General features: G+C 41.0%; 1 pseudogene; it reads right to left on the reverse strand.

Moving 5' to 3' along the window:
- Positions 1-14,335: 14,335 nt before the first annotated feature.
- LOC148010904 (uncharacterized) lies at positions 14,336-15,024 on the reverse strand (annotated as a pseudogene).
- Positions 15,025-15,310: the final 286 nt, after the last annotated feature.

The raw sequence follows: 15,310 nt of genomic DNA on the forward strand, positions 1-15,310 counted from the left end.
TTAATCAAGCAAAAGGGAGAGGGAGGGAGAGAGAGAATGCACTCTCCCTCCTTCTCCCTCTCTTTCTCTTTCTCTCCCTCTCCTATTTCCTCCCGCTCCCTCTCCCTCTCCCTCTATTTCTCTTTCTCTTTCTTTCCCTCTCCCTCTCCCTCTCCCTGTCTTACTCTCTCATTTCCTCTCCTAAACAAGCAAAAAAGAAAGTAATTTGAACATTAAATAAGCAAAAGGGAGAGAGAGAGAGAGAATGCACTCTCCCTCTCCCTCTCCCTCTCCCTCTCTTTCTCTCCCTCTTTCATTTCCTCTCCTAAACAAACAAAAGAGAACGATTTAAACCTTCAACAAGTAAAAGAAAGAGAGAGGGAGACTCACCAATGAGATATGGCGAGTGTGGGCGGCTTCTCTTTGCAACGAGGGCTCCTCCTCTCCTTCGCGAACAACGGCGGTGGCGGCGGCAGCAAGTCTCTTCCTCTTCTTCTCTCACAAAGCCTTGGCTCTCTCCCTCGCTCTTGCTCTCAAAAGGCGAAGAAAAGAAAATGAGAATGGCGCTCTGGTTTCGGCCGCACTTTTTTTCCCTGCGGCGTCGCTATTGGCGTCGCTATTTGCGTCGCTATTTGCATCGCAAATGCGACACAAATAGCGACGCCAGTTGCGACGCCAATAGCGATGCCGATATCCGCCGTCGCTAATCGGCGTCACTATTGCCCCATTCCCTTGTAGTGCAAGCATAATAAAATGACCCCTTATAATCCGCAAGCGAACGGGCAAGTTGAAAGTACTAATAAGTAGCTTGTGGGGATCTTGTCTAAAATAGTCTCTGAGAAGAAATGAGACTGGGACAAGAAGTTGTATGTGGCAGTATGGGCGTATAATACCACGTTTAAGCGCGCTACTGGCCATACTCCATTTTAATTGGTTTATGGGGAAGAGTGTGTGTTACCCCTCGAGATCGAGTTGCCAACCATACGATTTGCAATTAACCATTCTATGGAAAATGAGGATTCCCTTTTTTAACGTTTCACGACCCTAGCCCACCTGGATGAGCTGAAGTTGCAGAGCTTATTACACCAAGAGGTAGCTAAATGTCGGATGAAGCAGTTGCATGACCTTAGAGTAAAGAAGTATACCTTTAAAAAAGGGCAATTAGTTCTATATTATGATGCGCGTAGGGAGCTATTTCCAAGGAAGCTAGAACCTAAATGGAATGGGCCCTACAAAATTGTTAGGTTAGGGAAAAATAGATCTATGGCCCTATTAGCTGATCTACAGGGAGTAGAGTTTAAAAATAAGGTTAATCTTAATAATATTAAACCTTATTATTTCTAAGTATGCTAATATAAAGAAAATGCATTACAGGTCCATGCTGGGGATGATTTGAGACCTGCAAAAGAGGTTAAAGCTAGTTGATGGGGCGGTTAATTCCCTATTTGGAGCACCCATATCTGGAGCAGAGATACCATCAGGGGAAACTCATCTGGTGGAGCAAAGGATACAAAGTGATTGAGCAAGAAGACGGAACCTTTATGTGGGAGATCAAAGTCTTCTACCATCACTGCTTACGACTGTTGACAAGTATCCCTATTGAGTTCAATGAAGAAGGTGGGATGGAGCCGTCAGTTCATCCTCTCAACATGCTAAACTTTGACTATCACAATTAGGAATAGAGGAGTTCGTGATGGCAGGCTTTGTAAACCCATTATGGACGTACACATTATATTTTAACGGAGCGTCCAGGGGCCCTAATAAAAAAGGGAGTGTTGGAGTAGTAATCCAAGATCCCCAACGTAGAGTGACGATAAAATTAGCTGTTTATCTCGAGGTAGGATTCACTAACAATATGGCGGAGTATAAAGCCTTGATTATGGGACTGCATATTGCCAAACAAGGTGGTATTCGTCGGTTGTTAGTACAAGGGGATTCCCAGTAACACCATATTGAGGAATATGGGAATTTCCCATAAGTTTGGGACACGTGGTCAAATCTTTGGATTTGTCATAACTTGAACACTATAACTCCAAATCAAGCGCTCTATAGCTCAATAGATTCCATTTTTCAAGCGCTTTCCAATGATAGGTCATATCATATGGTTTTGAGAAACTTATGGGTGTGTTATCCGGGTGCCACATTTTTAGTATTCAAAAAATGGGAATTGGGAGATTCCCAAACTCACTAATATTGTGTTCAGTTGATCCTGAATCAGCTAGATGGGACATACACAGTGCGGAATCCCATTCTCTGTATGTATCATCGAATTGCGATGACCATGCTTGAGGAGTTTGAGAGAGTGTATTTTCAGTTGATTCCACGCTACTGGAATTAGTTTGCGGATTCTTTGGCAAATCTTGCTTATGAAGAAGACCTCTTCTTCAATTGTGGTCCTAGTCTGGATATTGTTATCAATGATGATACGGGACCCAATCGCTTGTGGGGTATGTTATCAGAGCATGCAATATATGACAGACGATGCTTGATATGGGTGATGCAAAGAGTAGCCGAGACTAATCTACCATTATTATCTTGGACCCATAGGTTAATTAGACAACATGTTATGCATACACCTCTTGCTATCTATGTAGGAGGGATGGGTCATAACCTTATGCATTTAGTTTAGGGCTGCGGGACTATTTTTCCTCCTTGGAAAGGAGCTTATTATTGTATATCTGTATTATTCCAGGGAGGAATATGTAGGTGTTACTGTTTTATTTCGTTAGGCCAAGAGGGCCGATTAAGTTTTGTGGTGAAGTGCTTTATTTCATTAGGCCAAGAGGGCCAGTTGTCTGTTTAGTGTAGGTGCGGTTAATGGCTTCTTATTTTAGTTCTGTGCTAGACAGGTTCGAAGAAGAGCTTGGAAGGAGCCTTTTGTTGCGTGGAAGCTTCTCGTGGCCCTATCCAGGTGATATCTCTCCTTTATGAGTACCGTGGTTTTTATGCTATATATGTCTGTGTACTTGTAGGGGATTTTCTTTTCTTGATGGGGACCAGCGTCGTCCAAGGCATGAAGTCCCTGGTTTAGGTTAAGTATGTCTAAGGGAGGTTTGAGTAGTCGTTGCCTCCTATAAAGACATTGCCAGGCATCGAAAGACCTGTTTTAGAAGGGAGTTCTAGTGACCTTGTTCTGCTAGCCTGCTAGGCAGCCGTTCTAGGAGTTCTTGTTAGTTGTGAGGCAATTAGAGAAGCTGCCAGAAGGAAAATAATGATGATAGAAGGGAAAAAAAAACCTGAATATCTTAAAGGAAATAAATATATATAGAGGTCTGTAAAAAGGGATTCTAACCCCTATACAAGTAGAAAGGAAAAGAAAGGAAAATGTATAAGCAGTTGATCATCACCTAGCGAAGGCTTGGTAGGTTCCTGGGAACGAATCAGACCCGGGGCCAATGCCTTGTCTTCCTAGGGGTGGCTTCTTGCTCGAAAAGAAGAAAGTAAGGAAGGTTGGAGTGAAAATAAAAGTGAGTGTCAGAAAATGATTAAGTGTCACCTTGCGAGGGCTTGGTAGATTCTTGTGTACCGAGACAGGACCTGAGGCCGATGCCCTGTTCTCCTTGGGTCACTACGCTCAGCTCCCTCCTTTTTACATACCTAAGTATGGGGAAAATAAAACCCCTAAAAGAAAAAATGTGCTGAAAGAAAGTATTTCTTGATCAGGCTATAGGAGTCATCGCCTAGTAGGAGCTCCTAGTTGTGTTGTCCTTAGTTAGGTAGATAGTTCAGACCACCACTTAGGGCAACTTCTTTGATAGTTCTTTTTAGTTTGGTTGTGTTGGAGCAGTTGTTACTGACTAGCCTTGGGCCTTCTATCAGATTATGCTAGGCCTACTCCTTGTGGATGTCATGCCTTGGTTTTGTCAGGGAGTAGGGTGAGCATTGTGCTGTGTTTTAGTGTGTATTTATTTTGTATTAGCTTGATGCTTCCTTTGGTTGTTTTGTGTAGATCTATTGTGGGATTTGATGGGCTAAGTCGCCCTATCCCATGGCCGCCAATGAGAGCGGAGTTTTGATGCCGAGAAGTGCTTAAAAATAGCCAAAAATTACAAATATCAAGGGCAAAATATTCAACGTCGAAGGCGGCAGCTCCAGCTAGGACGATTTTAAGCGTCAAGTTCTTTAAAGGCGCCCGAGAGACACTTGTTGATTTTTGATAAATTTTCAAACTACCGTGCGGGTTGTTAGGAGTTTCCGGCCAATGCGGGATGTCAAGTCGGACACGCAGAAATTCACAACACTCGATTTAGACACCAGACAGGGAAATGGCCAACAAATGGACAAGATTTGAAGAGGTGGACTTCTTTTTTACCAAATGGGAATGACCCTTGGAGAGTTGGGCATTTTATGCCACTTAACATGTAGCATATGAAAAACCGTGATATGGGGATGAAGAAGCATGGCCAGATAGGCGCCGATTTTTGCGCCACCATTCTTGGTGATCATGATGGCAGCCTGTACACAATCCCCCTGATTGACATTGGGGCTTGATTCTCTCCTATATGCTGACTCTATCGCTGCCTCTCACTCGCGCAATGATGGCCTGGATGAAGATTTCTGATTCTAGTCTTTCTCTCTTCTCCCTCTCTCTCCCTTAAGGGATTGTTCTTGTGTGAAAGAGGACAATGAAGAATGGTGGAGGAAAGCTTGTCCAGATGAGACCGGATTGCTTCTGGATGGATGAAGACCTGAAGAGTGCTATTCTTGAAGATGCTGAGCATGAAATGCATGCTCGAAATCAGTCCTGTAATCAAGACCAAGAAACTGAGACCTGAAAATAAGCGGTAATGCTATTTTTATAAAGAAAAATGATCTTTTTATACAATTTGCTTTATGAAACCTTGATCATATGGGATGAAAGTTCATTATGCTATTGTTTTTCATGATTTTCAACTATTTGCAACCTGAAAATCAGCAAATATAAGGCTACATGGCCGGAATTAGTGTTAAAATACATGAAAACACGTGTTTTAAGGGTAAAATTGGGGTTTTTTTATATAAATGAGAAATATGATATGTCACACCAACTAAATCTAAGTTTTTGTTGTAAATGAACTTAAGGGCCACAGCCCACAATCAACTTTCATTTTTAGTCATTATTTATTAAAGAAAAATAGGGAAAATTTGTCCAAAAATGAAAAAAATTGGTTTAAAATTAGGAAAAAATAGGAAATGGACTGAGAAAAATTAGAAAAAATTATATCTATGTTTATGCAATGTATAACGATGGCAAAGCACGAGGTTGGCCTCAGTTTGTCCCCATTTCTATGTTTTGTGCATCTTTATTGTTCTCTTAAAATGGAGAAATGCATAGAAACCCTATCTAACCGATCAATGATGCAAAATGCTAAGAGTTGGATGAAGAGGGGCTGAAACACTGAAAGATAAGGAAAAGATTTGATTTATGAATTGCATTTGGCATATAGGAAACGGTTTAAATAAAGGGGATGGTAGCATGAGCATATGGCTCGGTGCCTCCTTTCAATGCAGCACGCATTAGTAAAATTCATGGAAAGAATGCTTTATGCACTATGCACGATGCTGATTTTTTATTTTGTCTGAGCACATAGCCATACACGATTTGCATTAAGCATAATAATTAAAAGGTATCACAAAAAACCTCCTGGATGCATGGCACCTGCCTTCCTTAGGTTGTGACCAACGATGAGCGTGAGAGAATGTCCTAAGTTGTAGGTTAGTTGTTGGGTCCTAAGGGGAAAGTGTAGTGAGGAATGGTACATCCTGGAACGTAAAATATTGGTACCTTGAGAGGAGTTTGTGCTCGTTTGTGTTATATGTTTTGCAACGCATCAAAGGGCCAATCCCTGCGATGTAGGAGAGCTGCAGTGGGGCTCTCGGTGGAATGCCTCCTGTGTGTGTGACAAGGCGCTATGTCTATGTACTTTGGGTTCTCCCTTTGAGGAGTTTTAGGGAAACGTTGGACTATAAACTATAAACTTAGGGATTAAGCTTTAGGGCAGTTTGTCCTTTAGCATTAGATTGATGCTCCTGGTCCGCGAGGCCGTGAGGGTGTTTGTGTGTCATGAGCATGAGGTCCGGCTAGTGCTATAGCCAGTGCCGGCCCATTTCAAGTCCCATCATCCACGAACCTAATGAGTGGTTGCAACCATGGAGGTAGGGGCACCATGTGGCACCAAGAGTGGGATGCGGCTAGGAGAGGCGACTTTATGGGGCTTTGGTGGTGGCAAACAAGATGCTGGCAAGCACGCCTCCAATGGTGTCATGAGGATAGGGGAAGGGGAGGAGGAGCACAAAGAGAGGGAGGAGAAGAAGAGAAAGAAGAGAAGGAATAGGGAAAGAAGAAGGGGAGAGAGGGGGAGGGGGGGAATGTAGGAAGTGGGTGAGGAGAGGGAAAGAGGAATGAGGGGTCAGGGAGTGATGGGTAGAGAGAGGAAGGGGGAGGCGAGAGAAATAAACAAAGAAAGTAAGAAACAAAGAAGCGTAGGGAAAGAAGAGGAGAGAGAAGGGAGTGGGGGGTCTTAGGGAGAGAGAATGAGGGGGGAAGTGACAGAAAGTAAGAAAGAAAGTAAGAAAGAAAGAAGGGTGGGGAAAGAAGAGAAGAGAGAGGGAGTGGGGGGTGGAGATTGGGTGGTTATAGAGAGGTGGGTTTTTTGGTTTTTTATTTCATGTGGTAAATAATTTAATATGATATTATTTTAAAATAAATTAGAAAACTAAAGCCATAAGAAAAAGACAATGCCCCTATCCTACATATGTGTGAGGGGCAACGTAAAAAAGAATTACATTGAGGTAACAAAAATTCACATGAGAGAATGGGCATGAGAATGTGACATGGCAAGTATAACTAATGTGTGACAAAACAAACTGTGGATTTTTAGACAGGCACGTAGAGATGACACACCCAAAAATTAAGACAAAATTTAATTGTGAAAAATTCAAATATCACTTTGAAGCATAGATAAAAGGAAAAATGGATAGGGTGATAAGGAAAATAGACATGACAATGGAAATGATGCATTGGACAGCAAAAAGGGTATTCATATGGAAAAATATCAAATAACCCATACGAAAAAGAAGTTAGAAAATAATTTTAAAAATCTATGAGTTAGAATAGCATGCAATAAAAAGGAAAAGTTTCAAGATAGAGGTGTTGGATAGGGCTACTAGGTCAAAACAAGAGGGCACATTCACATGGAGAAAATGTGAAAAATATGCCTAAAAATACATTTAAAAACTAATAACACGAAATCCATGTACCGGAATGAAGGGGAGAAAAAAGAAAAAATGGTGAGTTTGATGTGATACTCAAAGCTATCCAAGAAACATGCCATTTGGATGAGAAGAAAGTATGGTCACATGGAAAAATAGGAAAAAGCATGTAAGAAAATATCTATAAACATATGAAAACAAATTAAGATCAAATTGTAGTTCTGACACAAAAAAGATAGGTTCATATGGAAACACATTCAATGCACATAAAATTCTTTAAAAATTAATAATTGAGAAACCATTGCTAAGAACAGAGGACAATAAAGAGGAAAAGTTGTGGATTCAAAGGGACAAAAAGGGCTATAAAATTGGACTTTTGTTCATGCAAATGTAAGATGCGTTCACATGGAAATAGATCCCAAGAGTGCAAAAGTGATCAAAAATTAATAATGGATTATCATAAGTCACAATAGGAGATTGTAAAAGGAAAATTTGTCCAACTCAAACTCAAGTTCAATGAAGGTAGTGTGAGTTCACTTGAAAAAATAGGAAAATAAAGAAAAGGGCGAAATGGACAAAGAGAGACCACGAGGATATAGGGTGGAACATGAGGGGTAGGTGGGAAAGGGATCCCATTAGGGTATAGAGAAGAATTTCATTATTTAAATATCATAGAGTGACGTGTTCATGAGTATATGCAGTTGTTGAGATAGGTATGGACGTGTTCCCACACGTAAAATCTTAATGGACTGGTTTATTTAATCAGGAAAGGCCTAGTTTTTGGTCATGAAATAAACCCTTAGGTCCCTATACTTAAGCTTGACATACATATATAAATGCAAAAGGTAGGGTTAGAAACACTTGGCTTGTTTAATAGATGGTCAAGGTAGCCAAGTGTTGATGCGCTCGGTATTGGAGTCACCTATAAGAGGTACCATAGCTTTCCATAACATGCTTTGATCATAGTAGGGACCATGCAATAGTACCCAAGGAGGTAACAATATTGATGAAGACCCTGTAAGTTATCGAGGATGAAGAATACAACACTCAACTCAACAACTACTCATATGGGAATGATAGAGTAGTGTCTCACACCATAGCTCATGTTACTCAAAGAGGAATCAAGGAAACCCTTACCTCACACCAACTAAGAAATTGATAGAATGCAGGGGCTCGGAGAGACTATGCTAGTGTGCACAATTGATGGTGCATCAATGCATCCTCCCTTGTACTGGCATATACTATAAGAAGAAAGGATAGGGAGTCTTATAGTGTAGTGCATAAAATAGAGTGACATATCTTGTTATGGTGATAGAGGCCCATCTTGTGTGTGTAAAGAAAGATGGAAACATACCTGATCACCAAATATTGTAAATCCCTCAATCGAGGTAGCTAAAAGATCAAGAACTTGAAGTACATGGAGGAGATTTTGTCTACTTTAGTAGTCTGATGCTCTAGAGACGTACAAGATAGAGATCACTAAGGGAGGTGGCTTGGGAACTGGATCCTTTAAATTGCAAATGATGAGTTAGCTGATTTGGACTACAAGGGTGTCTCTACCTTTTCCACAATCAACTTTTTGCCCAAGGGTGTTTGCCACCTTTTCTTAGAGCGAGGCTTGTTATGATTGGGAACTTCTTCCTTTTCTTTTCTTTATTTATTATTATCATTATTTTTTCTTTCCTTGTTACTATAGGGACTCAAGTCGTTTAATTCTAGAGCCTTTTTTTCTTCTTCTTTTGTGTTTCAAAAACAAAAATACCAATGATTAGAACCAACCTTGTCACATCTAGTGGATCAAAATATGAGGAAATACAACAAGGGAAGGGGTTGGAATCGAATGTATAGTAGAAACCATTCGCTCCATCAACAAAATCCACATGAGCATGACTATCAAAAGTAGCATGAGAAACATTAAAGAGAATTGCGAAAGGGGAAAAGGAATTGTCAACCATGATTTTTAAGATCCCTAGGGGGTAATACTTCTTTAGATGAAAGCCATTGATTAGGAAGGGATCATTAGAGACATCTACACCTTGGATATAAGCAAAGCCATTCAATTTTACTACAAGAACCTTGCAAAGGGCCATCCACTAGTGCTATCGGAGCTTTAAGAAAACTTTCGAAAATGTGAATCATCAGTAAGTACGAGATCACCTTCTTTGAATTCTTTTGGTTTGATGAAGTTGTCATGGAAAACTTTGTATCGCACTTGTTGTGTGGCTTTCATGCACTGTAAGGCCATCATTCAAGTCTCATCTATAAATTCTAGGTATATGAGATAGTAGTGCAGGGACTTTGCATCTCCTAGCCGCACCTTAATAGCCACTTCCAAAGAGGGCAACTCTAGTTCTACCGAAAAGATAGCTTTTGTACCATAAAGGTGTCTATCCTATAGTAGCCTTATGGGAAATTATTTACGCTTAGAGGGCCTCTATAAGTGGATCCTCCCAAGTGCAATGATGTGTAAAAATTATCATTTTCAAGATTGAATAGAGGATGCAATTGGTAACTTTGACTTGGTTATTGGCCGTGGTGTGGAGTTACAATAGTGGATCTTTTAAACTCTATCAGCTCTTTCATAAATTTGTTCAAGAATTGAGTGTTTCTATCACTCATCATCTCTAAGGGATTGCCAAAGCGAGTGATTATGTTTTTATATAGGAATAGAGTGACACTATTTCCATCATCCCATTTGAGAGTCTTGGCTTCACACCACTTCATCACATAATCAATACATACCAAAAAATATATGTTCTGATTCCTTCATATTGGAGGGACAATTGGGACCATTAGGTCAGCATCCCACTTCTCAAAGGGCTTTCAGAGAAGGATAGGCTATAGCAGCATTGCACTAGTTTTGGTAGGCTTTCCCACCCATTGACAAGTATCATAGTACTTGTAGTAGTCATAGGTATTGTTATGTAGTAAGGGCCACCACTAGCCTATGAGCAAAGCCTTTCTAGTTGTTTCTTCTCCTAAAAAGTGTCTATCACATGGCTTGTCATGGCATGCTTTCAGCACGATCTTGATATTGTCTCTTGCAACACATTTGTGCTATACTTCATCTTTGCCTTTTTAGTACATGGCACTGCCTAGGAGAATGTAGGGGGTTGATTCCAATATAAGCTTCTTCTTTTCTCTGCTCAAGATGCTAAGAGGATATCGTTGTGTAGATAGAAGGTTGGCAATGTCTACATACCAAGGAGTTACAATCTCCACTAGAAACAAGGAAAGCATCAAGGAGATCCATTGGATCATCCTCTTCCTCTTCATTAGTCTAAGGGATCTGCCATAGATGATCGGCCAAAACATGCAAGAGACTGGGCTTGGTAACCACTTCAAAATCAAATTCCTAGAACAAGAGTAACCATCTCATCATTCTACCTTTTACATCAACTTTGTTTATAAAAAAGGATAGCGCGTCATGAACCACATAAAAATTGGAGTGTGTTGATAACATGTAGTATTGAAACTTCTCCAAGCAGACATAATTGCAAGGCACTCTAGCTTAGTCACTATGTAGTTCCTTTTTCAGTAACTAACTTTATGGCTTGCATAGTAGATAGGCTGATCTAGCTTGGAGGAGCCTTTTTGGCATAAGGCTGCACCTAAGCCTTTGATTGATGTATCAGTAAGCACATGAAGCTCCTTCATCCAATCTTAAGGTTGTAGGATGGTTACTTCAATCTGACACTGCTTTAGAGCATTGAAGGCATCTTCACAATAATCTATCCAAATGGAACTCTACATCTTTTCTCAAGAGCTTATGTAAGGGAGTGGCATCAGTTACAAAATATGTGATGAACCGTCAGTAATAGCCTACAGGAGCTAAAACCTTCTTAATCTTAGTAGAATTTATTGCTAGTCCTTATGTAAAGACAATGTGCCCCAACATAATACTTGAAGAGACTCAAAAGATGCATTTGTCAAGGATGAGAAAGATCCCATACTACCAGCATCGATAAAAATACTACTCCAGGTGTTCCCAATGCTTACAGAGTGAATAGAAGACAAATAAATCCTCTAGATATACCTCAATCAAATAATGAACGTGATTTTGCAATGCGACCATCATGACTCATTGAAACATAGTTGAGAGTGGAATTTAAACCCCTTAAAATGCGGGAAAGAAGGGAAGGAGTGCAAATTCAAGGTGAGAATTGAACCTTGTTGGAATCAGTAGAGACAGATTTGGCAATTTTCACAAGTCGTGGAAGATGGGATTTGAAAGTGATTTCAAAGAGCAGTTGCAAAATTTTCATAATTTTTCCACATGCTGGATCAAGTTAGAGCAAGTGATTGGCATTTTAGGACCTCAAGATGAAATGGCATAAATTTTTAGAACAAGAAATGGACGACGGACAAGCAAGATTCGCAAGTCGAAAAGTAGAAGGGGAAAAAGGGCCAAAGTTTAAAAAATTTGGGTATGGACCTTTTGGGGGCCCCTTGGGTTCCCTAATTAAAAAACAAAAAACGTGATTAAGAGGCGAGGGGGGGTTACAAAATGATGCCAACAAAAACGTGCCACCCCCCCTCCTCCTGCCTCCTAAAGGCAATGATTTCTTCAAGGAGGCCATTTTGGGCCTATGAAGAGATCCCCAACTGATCTTAGCCATGGATTCCCACATTTTTTTCCTTGTGATCATCACTCTTTGTTCACTAATGGTTACATGCTTGTAGAGAACAAAAATCAGTCTTTTTCTCTCCTCCTCCTCTCTCCTCTAAGGGGCTGATCACACACAGAAAATCAAGAAGGGGGATGAAGGATGCTTGTTTGGCATGGACCGGATTACTCCAAGATCAAAAGCATGCTAATAGACAATGTCCACCATTGTTGGGGAATTGAGGATGGATCCGTTGGCTGCCAAAAACCATTTTAAAAAAACCACACAACACACAAATAAGCTGTATGCTCAATTTTTACAAAGAAAATTTCATTGTTTTGATGTTTAATGGCTTTAATGATGTGCGCATGGAAAGAAACTTTTTATGAATCATATTTGAAGTATGTTTGAGGATTGCACATGAAAAAATGTAGAATCGGTAGTCATACAGAGTCGTAAATAATAATTTAAAACCTGAAATGCATCTTTTAAGAGGGAAAATGAGAGTTTCTTCCATTTCACGTTGGGGAATGAAGTTCATATGGGATAAAAAACTTATAAAAACTAGTGTTCAATTAATATGATCAATCAAGACACATAAATCACAAAATAAAACATTTTTATGAACAAATAAATGACATAAAATAGAAAAAATAAGGAAAAAATAGCTTTTATGCCATAAAAATTAGAAAAAAATATATATTATGTTTGTAAATACATAACAAGGTTGGAGCATGAGGGATAAATTCAAGACTTTTTTCTATATTAGAGTAATATTTTTATTGATTTTTGCATGAAAAACTACACAAAAATGAATGTTGCACCTATCCAATGAATGCAAAACCTAAACAATAGAAGAAGGGAGGAGGGATTGTAAAAGTGAGTGGTCACTAAAAATGTTTTAAATTCTGATTTATTTGATTATGCATAGCATACAGACCAATCACCATTTAAATTTAAGAGAGACTGGTAGCATGAGAAACTCGATGCTAGTCTCTAACAATGCCGCAATTACGAGTAGCTTGGAAATCATCAAAGGATTGGTTTTGCACCTCATTTGGATGGTTTTTTATCATAAAATGCTTGAGAATGAGGTGTGTCATCCAGAATTTCATTATGCATATCACGTGGTAACTCTTGGATGCATAGCAATTGATTGCAAATTACATAACCTACACTGAGTTGTGAGAAAACCCAAGTTGTAGGCAAGCTATAGGATAGATGCTCGAATCTTTGGAAACTTGTCAAGTGAGGAAATTTTATATCGTGGAATGTTTGAAATAAGTAAGAGGAGAGTGTGTTCGTATATGCTTTATGTTAAAGTAGCGCATCTTGAGAGCAATCCCCGAGGTGTAGGAGAGGTGCAGTGGAGCCACGACATTCAGCCAGAGGGGTGCCTCCTTTATGTTTATATCAGGATGGTGTAGTACACCAAGATGTGTGGGATCTCCCTTTGAGGAGTAGGCAAGGGCAGTCATTGGACTACATTCCACTATAAATGCAATATCGAAAGTAGCAATTAGGGCATTGTATCCCCTGGGCGCTCCTGGGTACAAGGCCATGTGGGGCTGTCTTATCAGTATTACAGAGGTCTGGCTAGTGGCTATAGTCATTGTTGGGCCCATTTTGGTCCCAAAAGGTGGTGCATTTTCTGAGGGCCGCTAATAAGTGGTGGTTTCCATCCTTTGGTTGATTGGGACATATTCTTTAATGTGTGCCAAAAATTAGTGAGCTAGACTCACAAGACCGTCAAGCTGAGCTTCAAAAGCAAGAAAGGGCTGAATGAGCTAGAGAGCAAGCCGAGATAAAAAAAAGATATTATCCACAAAGGAGTGGCCCAATATCTTTGTAAGGGTGGAAGCTCTAGTGTATAGTTTGTTAGGGGGAGGAAGCTCTAATACTTCCCCCCATCTAATTAGTCCCTCCACTTTGGGTGGAGCCATAGTTTTGTTTGTTCGACCCCTGTAGTAGCGAATTGGGTTGTTACCATGACGGAACAACGTATTGATATACTTGCTAGAACAACGGATTTTCCAGCTTTCAGATTTCCTCTAACCATCTTTAATAGGTTAGTAGAAGAAGTTGCGGAACTGCACATTAACTAATTCCAGAAGTTGATGTTCAACTGTTGAATCTGTTAGCTATATATAGTTTGTCTATATATAGCGCCCCAGGTCCCCTCTATATATTCCTATCATGTGTGCTCAGTTGACACACTTCTGGGGTTCCACTTCCGGTGTCTCATATCTCTCTTCTCTCCTCTCTTCCTTTCGTCTCTCGTCTTCCTCACAGTTACCAACATGGTATCAGAGCGAGGTTCTACAACATTAAAAAGAGCTTTCCAACATTAGTGTTTACGCTAGATACATGTTGTTGGCATCGAAGACCTTCACATCTGTTTTCCCTGCGCTCTGTAATACCCTCACACTCACACACTCTGCCTCAAATTTTCCTCACCCTCATGCTCTTCAGATAGCACGGATCGATGCAGAGAACAAGCGAGAGACAGAGTGAGAGAAGCCTCGCCCCCTTAACGTCCTGCAATGCACCTTGTCTTGTCAAGAATATCTAGAAGGCCTGTGTTGCCTCCCCCCTTTGAACTCCTTCCGCAACGGCTTTGGCGATGGATCGGGCCTGTTAAGGTCTGGTTTCTTAAGAGAGAGCACCTCACGGCCACCCCGGGTCACGATGTGGATGGAGGTCAGAGCCACCCCGGGTCATGACGCAGACAGTGACCTCTTGGCCTGGTTGGAAGATCTTCCGGAGCTTCTCGAGGCCGCCAAGAAATCCTAGATCCTGCGCCGGGAGATAGGCTTCTCTGCCACTGGGCATGGTGACCGAGTATCCTACTGGCATCGCCTTCCGGATTGTGGCCTAGACGGATCGCCTGGCTTTAGCATCTTCTCGGGGTCCAGGTCGACCTCGATGTTGTCGTAGTCGAAGTTGCTGTTGTAGCTGCTACTGTAGTTACGGCGATTAGGGTTATCGGTTCCCTATGTCACCGATATGCGCAGGGGTCTGCGGGCCGGTGCTTTACCGGAGCTTAGAGCGGGGAAGCATAGACTTGAATTGCCACGGCGAGCGGCCTGAGCTGAGGCAACAAGAGTGCAGGAGGGGGAGAAGGGCTTCCCTCATCGAAGGAAAAGAACTGATGAATCAGAATATATCCTCTCAGACCACATCTCTCTATCCCTGGGGCGTTTGCTCGCTCATTTAGGCAGATAGTTTGAGATGTCAGGATCGTCATGACTGTTCTTTACAAAGCATTGGTTAAGTGCCTTATGAAATCGGAAGATGAAGAATGCACTCACGGTATCAAAATATCGGTCCTCGAACGTAACATGGACCGTCCTTGCAACAAGGAGTCACAGTTTGGGGCCATCGGCATCGTCGTTGCTCCAGCCATGGCCTACAATCTTGAAGTCTCTGCATTTTTTGCATCTTCTTCGTCCTCATCATTTATTTGCTTCCATATGTGCGTTCTAGCCTTTGTCTCGTCTAAGGTTTTGTGGCATCTGGACAGGAAAAAGTCA

The sequence above is a fragment of the Lygodium microphyllum genome, chromosome 29 (genome assembly GCF_053477565.2).
Source record: "Lygodium microphyllum isolate KBCC chromosome 29, Lygodium_microphyllum_v1.1.10, whole genome shotgun sequence".
Taxonomy (NCBI): Eukaryota; Viridiplantae; Streptophyta; class Polypodiopsida; order Schizaeales; family Lygodiaceae; genus Lygodium; species Lygodium microphyllum.